Consider the following 6,260-nt stretch of genomic DNA (forward strand, 5'->3'; position numbering starts at 1 on the left):
GTTCTAGGCTGACCCACCTTCAAGACCAATTTTGCCTACACAGGCCTCACACAGTGTAGCAGATAAGAACGGTAATCCCAAACCTTAACAAAACAATAGGGAAGTGACATAAATCTTTGTTATTTTTCTCATGAGTGTTTCAGACACTTTGTAAGAGTCACAGCTGTGTGAGAAGGAAACATTGGAGATTAACCTTCAGACCCCATCAGTTCAACCAAATATTGAATTAAATCTATTGTATTCTGAAGGAAACAGATTCTTCTTTTTTAGTACACTTTTAAATTATTTAAATAATTTCTAATATACTTTAAAATACAGCTGTGTCATTTGGTTAAATATCTTCTTTCCAAAGTCCCACCAAGCTCCAGTAAACCTAGGAACAATAAATAGTTCTGTGTGCCTTGAAATGCTTTATAGTATTTTAGTATAATTATAGGATTTTTGCCTTTCCTTTTCTTTTTCCATACTCCTGCATGATTCAGTGCTCTTTCTGCGTATTCAACAGGGTAGTGGTTCTGTGCAACAAAGAATTATGTGATTAATGGTTATATTGAAATGAACACATTTATCCAGTTGCAAAAGTCTGGTGGAAGCCAACAGATCCAAGATGATATTAACTCAGGCTTTGTTATCATCAAAGTTTTTACTCATTTTTGCAGTGGAGATGAGCAATGGTCTTTAGAAGGTTCCAGAGGAACCTAAGAGTTGTTCTTTTTAGCGTGAGAAACAAAGATCAGGAATAGCAAGTAAATGGCCAGTGTGTGAGTTACAAGGCCAAAGTGGAATGAGGCAAAAAATTGCTAGGAAAGGGAATGAATGGGGTAGTAGAATCATGAAAGAGGAAAAAGATAGAAGGGAAATCAGAATAGAAAATGAGTGAAGACAAAAAGAGAAGGCTGAAATCTGGTTTTATAGACAGAAAGACATAAGACATCATAATTTTTATTATTACAATTACTATGATTACTATTGTTTCCTTTTCTTTAGCAATAATCGTACTAATAGAAATGTGGGGAGTTAGAACAAAAATCCCATTAAAACTTTCAAAGGCTCTTAAAGAGGAATAGAAGGCTGAGTAAGAGCTACCTGGTTTGGTTGTTGGGTAAAATTTCTCCCACTTTCTATTCAAAAATTAGTGGAAAGTCAGTATTTGTGCAGTGACGTGGAAGCAGGTGTTGTCTTGAATTAAATAGAACTAGGGCTGACCAAATAAATGTGAGAATTCTTAAAAAAAGAGTTACCTGCTCAGAAAGGGAAGCCACTCAAGATGTTAATTTTTCTGGATGCAGGAAATGTTTAATTTGCATTCCCAGGTGAGCAGCAGAGATGCTCAGGAGAGGATGCTCACATGCCAAAACTCTCCCTTTGCTCTCCAGAGTAGCATGGTTCTTAGGGAAAGGGTGTTCATGGCCTGAAAAATCTCCAACCCAAAGCCACAGAGATATTTGAAGGTCAGTCTGGAGTGGATTGCCTCCCAGGCACATCAGGAGACAGTGAAAGGACTGGGCTCAAGGCAAAACCTTGCATTTTGTATTTTTTGGAGGAAGAGAAGATGAGTTGTCCTCATTTTGAATTTAGATATTTTTCAGAATGTCATTTTAATTTAATTTTGTTTAGGCAGCTGCTAAATCCCTTAAATTAATCAAATTTGAATTAAACAAACAATGACAAGAACAAGGGTGGTGGGAAGGAAACATGCTACCTACTTCTTTTCAGACAAGCATCCTTTTTCATGGGAAGGATAAAGGAGTCAGAATCTGTCTAAGAATGCTATTGAGCTCATAGCAGCTTAGGAGAGCTAAAAAAAAAAAAGAGTAAGGATTTGCAGTAGAACTGTATAAGAAAAAATATGGAGCAGCTGAAATAAAATGGGTACTTAGTCCTTTAAGTCAGAATATAGTCAGACTGAGCATGTCCTTCCTTTCAACTCTCACAGGACTCTGTTTTTGCTATTCACTCAAGTTTTTTCAATTCTCTTATTCCCAATCAATGAAATTTAGTACAGCTGCATTGCCTGATAGGCCACAGCTGTCAACTATGTTGTCTGAACATTAAGTAAAAGGAAATTCCCTGGATTTCCAGGTTGTGTTTATGTTCCTTTTTCTACAGCTTTATATCCACCTGGGTAAGCACTTCCAGTGTGCTGGAATTCACAGTGCAAGTGGCCTGTACAAATTATCCTTCCTTATAAGAGAAAACTTAGCAAGGTGAGTCCATTTAGTAATAATTCTCTGGAGAAGCATCCGATAACCGTAAGCAATAAATATTTTTGCCTTTAGCTCTTTTCACCCTTGTGGTTTCTAATGGCAAGGAAGGACATCAGGAAAAGTGTGGTTTTCCCTTATTCGTGAGAGTTTCAGCTCATGCTAAATGAGCAGAGATGGTGTGCAGGTACAGTGGATTTTTAGCTGTCAAGCAATTTGTCTGGGTAAGGCTTTTCCTCCTTACCACCATTTAGCACCATTATTTTTGGATGAGACATGTTAAAGAGAGAAGAAATGGGCTGTGTGAAAATATGCAATGCCATGCCTAGCTGCAATTTCCATGTGAATTATTTTAAATCTTCGCTTCCAGGATGTCAAACATTAGGGAACAAATGCAGACAATCCTAGCTTCTTCTCTGAAGGAAATCATAAGTACGAGCTCACACTTTTTGGAAGGTCAGATGATGCATTAAAATCCCGTCATTCCAACTTTGAGTAGGCAGTCCCTGCAGCAGCTGTAGAGATCATTCTGTGCTTGTTCCCTTTTAGGCTGTCATTTCTATATCCACTCTTGGAAAGGAAAAGATATTCGCAATACCTTGATCTGTTTATTTATAAATTGTCAGATCTTTGTCTGGAAGCATCCCAAGCACAAGAGAAAAAAACCACAGCAAACTTCTATTGAATGTTATAGTTTATTAAATGGGTTTATGTTATCCTAGAATTTCATTTCTAGTTTATTTCCTTTCCTGATTAAAAAAAAAAAAATATTCCATTAGTAGCAACAAACTTGTCTCTCATAATTGAAATTAAATTTGAATGGAAGTTCTTACTAAAAATGATTTAATTTTATAATTTTGATGCAAAAAACCCCACCAGTTTTGCATTTAGCTCTCATCCTCACCATCTCCATTTACATTTTCAGGAGAATTTGGAGCTCAGAAAAGGTGCCAGACTGATGGCACTGGAAGCCAAGAGTCTCTACTTATCTGCAGGCTGCTGGATTTTCATAGTCATAGAATGGTTTGGGTTGGAAGGGACCTTGAAGACCCTGTTTCAACTCCCCTGCCATAGGCAGGTGTGCCGTTCGTTAGACCAGGTTGCTCAAAGCCCCATCCAACCTGGCCTTGAATGCTTCCACAGATGGGGCATCCACAGATTCTCTGGGCACTCTGTTCCAGTATCTCATTTCCTTCACAGGAAAGAATTTCTTCCTGATATCCAATCTAAACCTGCCCCCTTTCAGTTTGAAGCCATTCCTCCTTGTCCTATCACTACGTGCCCTTGTAAAAAGTCCCTCTCCAACTCTCTTGTTGTAAGCCCCCTTTATGCACTGGAAGGTGCCTTCCTGGAGCCTTCTCTTCTCCAGGCTGAACTGCCTCAACCCTCTCAGCCTGTTCTCATAGGAGAGATGCTCCAGCCCTCTGATCATTTTTGTGACCCTCCTCTGGACTTGCTTCACCAGGTCCATGTCTTTCCAGTGCTGGGAGCCTCATAGCTGGATGCAGCACTCCAGGTGGGATCCCACCAGCGCAGAGCCTCCCTCAGTGTGCTGGCCACACTGCTTTGGATGCTGCTCAGGACAGATTTGGTGGTTTTGCACCAGTGCTGTATGCCAGCTTGATAGGAAAGCTCACAGGTTAGAGGGCACTTCATGCTTTCAAACATTATTTTCTTGTTCTGTCAGCACTAATATGCTGGTTTTGGCTGGGGTAGAATTAATTTTCTTCGCAATGGCTGGTATGGGGCTGTGTTTTGAATTTATGCTGGACACAGATTTAGCTAACATAGACATCTTTTTTTCTTTTTGAAGAGCAGAGCTTGTGCAGAGCCAAGGCCATTTCTTTCTCCTTTCATGCTGGCCACTCTGGTGAGGAGCCTGAGGGTGTGTGGGACGGTGGGAGGAGACACAGCCAGGACAGGTGACCCCAACTGACCAAAGGGATATTCCAGACCATAGGACATCATGCTCAGTTATAGAAAATGGGGGGAAGAAGGAGAAAGGGGGGACCATTTGGAGTGATGGTGTTTGTCTTCCCAAGTCACTGTTACACCTGATGGGGCCCTCCTGGAGTTGCCTGCCCATGAGAAGCAGTGAATCAATTCCTTGTTGTGCTTTGCTTCTGTGTGTGGCTTTTGCTTTCTCTATTAAACTTTCTTCACCTCAACCCACAAGCTTTCCAGTTCTTGCCCTTCTGATTCTCTCCCCAGTCCTGCTGGTGGGACAGTGAACGAGTGGCTGTGTGGGGCTTGGCTGCTGGCTGGGTTTAAACAACAACAGCAAGAGACTGGGCTTGAAACTATTCCTGCAGGTGGTGAGGAAGAGGACTATCTTCCATCGGGGAGTTGCTATGTAATCTGACATTTCTGTAGTGCATCTCAAATTAAAGCTCCTTTTGCAAAATCTCTGACTAGCAGTCCCAAAGGGGCACGCTGGGGAGGAGGGAAAGAAACTAGTAATCCATCCTGAAACTTCACCCTGAGACTGAATGAGGCTACCTGAGATGTGGCAAGGGGTTTCCAAAGTGAGAAGGCATTCAGAGCCATTCATTTTTGTCATGTCTTGGCATTATATATAGTGAATGCTTCTCAGCAGGGCAAATGAATCTGTGCCAAGTTCTGTGTTGCAGTGGTGAGATTGCATTCTGCACCCTTGGTCAGCAGTAGTTCACTGTCCCCCTCTGCCCTTCCCTGGGGCCTGCAGGGGGGACACCTGATGAGGGGCTATGAAAATGGTGGAATTTTGCTTTCTCCCCAGCAGTTTGGTTTCCAGAAGGACAAAATTGTGGAAACCAATGCTGTTGTTTCTTATTCTGCGTATGTACAAGAATTGTCTGGGGCATTGGTAGGTGAGAATGAAAAAATTAAATGCTCAATCTGCATCTTGAGGAGAGGAGCACACTGAGGAGCACAGAGACATCAGCATGCGCATCTCTGGCTGGATTATTTGGCACTGTTTGTGTTGGTTTAACATGGCACGGTTTTGGTGTGAACTGACCAAAACCCCCATTCCCCATCTCCCTGTGCTGCTGGGGGGGAGGAGGAGTCAGGAGTGAAGTTAAGCCTGGGAAGAAGGGGGGAAAGGTGATTTATGATTTGGTTTTATTTCTCATTACCCTACTCTGATCTGAACTGATTGGCAATAAATTAAATTAATTTCCCCAGGTCAAGTCTGTTCTGCCTGTGACAAAAGTAACAGGTGAGTTCTCTGCCCTTATCTCCAGCCAGGAGTCTTTGATTGTATTCTGTCCAGCTGGGGAGAGGAGGGATAGAGCAGCTTTGGAGGGCACATGGCATCAGCCAAGGTCAATCTACCACACTGTTACAACATTTCTACAAAAAAAAGAGCCTTTTTAAATTGTTTCTTTTTAAGGTAGCACACGGTATATGGAACCTATGTTGTCATTTGCTGTAATCCTTGCTGCATTAAAAGTTGTCTTGCTCATCTGCAGTTTATGTTGTGAAACATGATGACCCAGCTGACATCATGTCACCAGTGTAACCCATGTAATGTGTCTCAGACAAATATTGTTCCAATGGCAAATTCCTCTTATAAATCTGTGGCAGCAAGTGCAAACAAATTCAAGACAGAAAAGATAACAAACACTGTGGTTCAGCAGCTCATCAAATTATTTTCAGGTATTCTGTGAAGGGGTTTTTAGTGAAATTTTGTTCAGTCTTCTAAACTATTTCACTGAAGAATTAGATTGCAGGGTTTGATCAGGGTGTGTCTTTTTTTGGTGGGATAGCTTTGCATATGGCTAAAATTAGGTGATACAAATTACCTTCTTGTTTGTCTTACCTAGCTGTTTAATCCAAATTTTAAAAGCTGGATGGGATTCAAAAGCTGTCTGATTAGGACACCAGAACATAAATTGTTTGGGATAACCTCTCAGAAGAAGATCTAGAAGATTCCTCCACTATTAATGAGTTTCCATGAAAATGAAATGTAAACTGCCATTAAGTAATGGTCACAACACTGTCCTTAACTACTATCTCCTTTTAATATCTTGGGGCTGTGCCTGTGGATGCTACATTCAAAAATACAATATGGAA

This window comes from Corvus cornix, chromosome 1A, assembly GCF_000738735.6.
Source record: "Corvus cornix cornix isolate S_Up_H32 chromosome 1A, ASM73873v5, whole genome shotgun sequence".
Classification (NCBI taxonomy): Eukaryota; Metazoa; Chordata; class Aves; order Passeriformes; family Corvidae; genus Corvus; species Corvus cornix.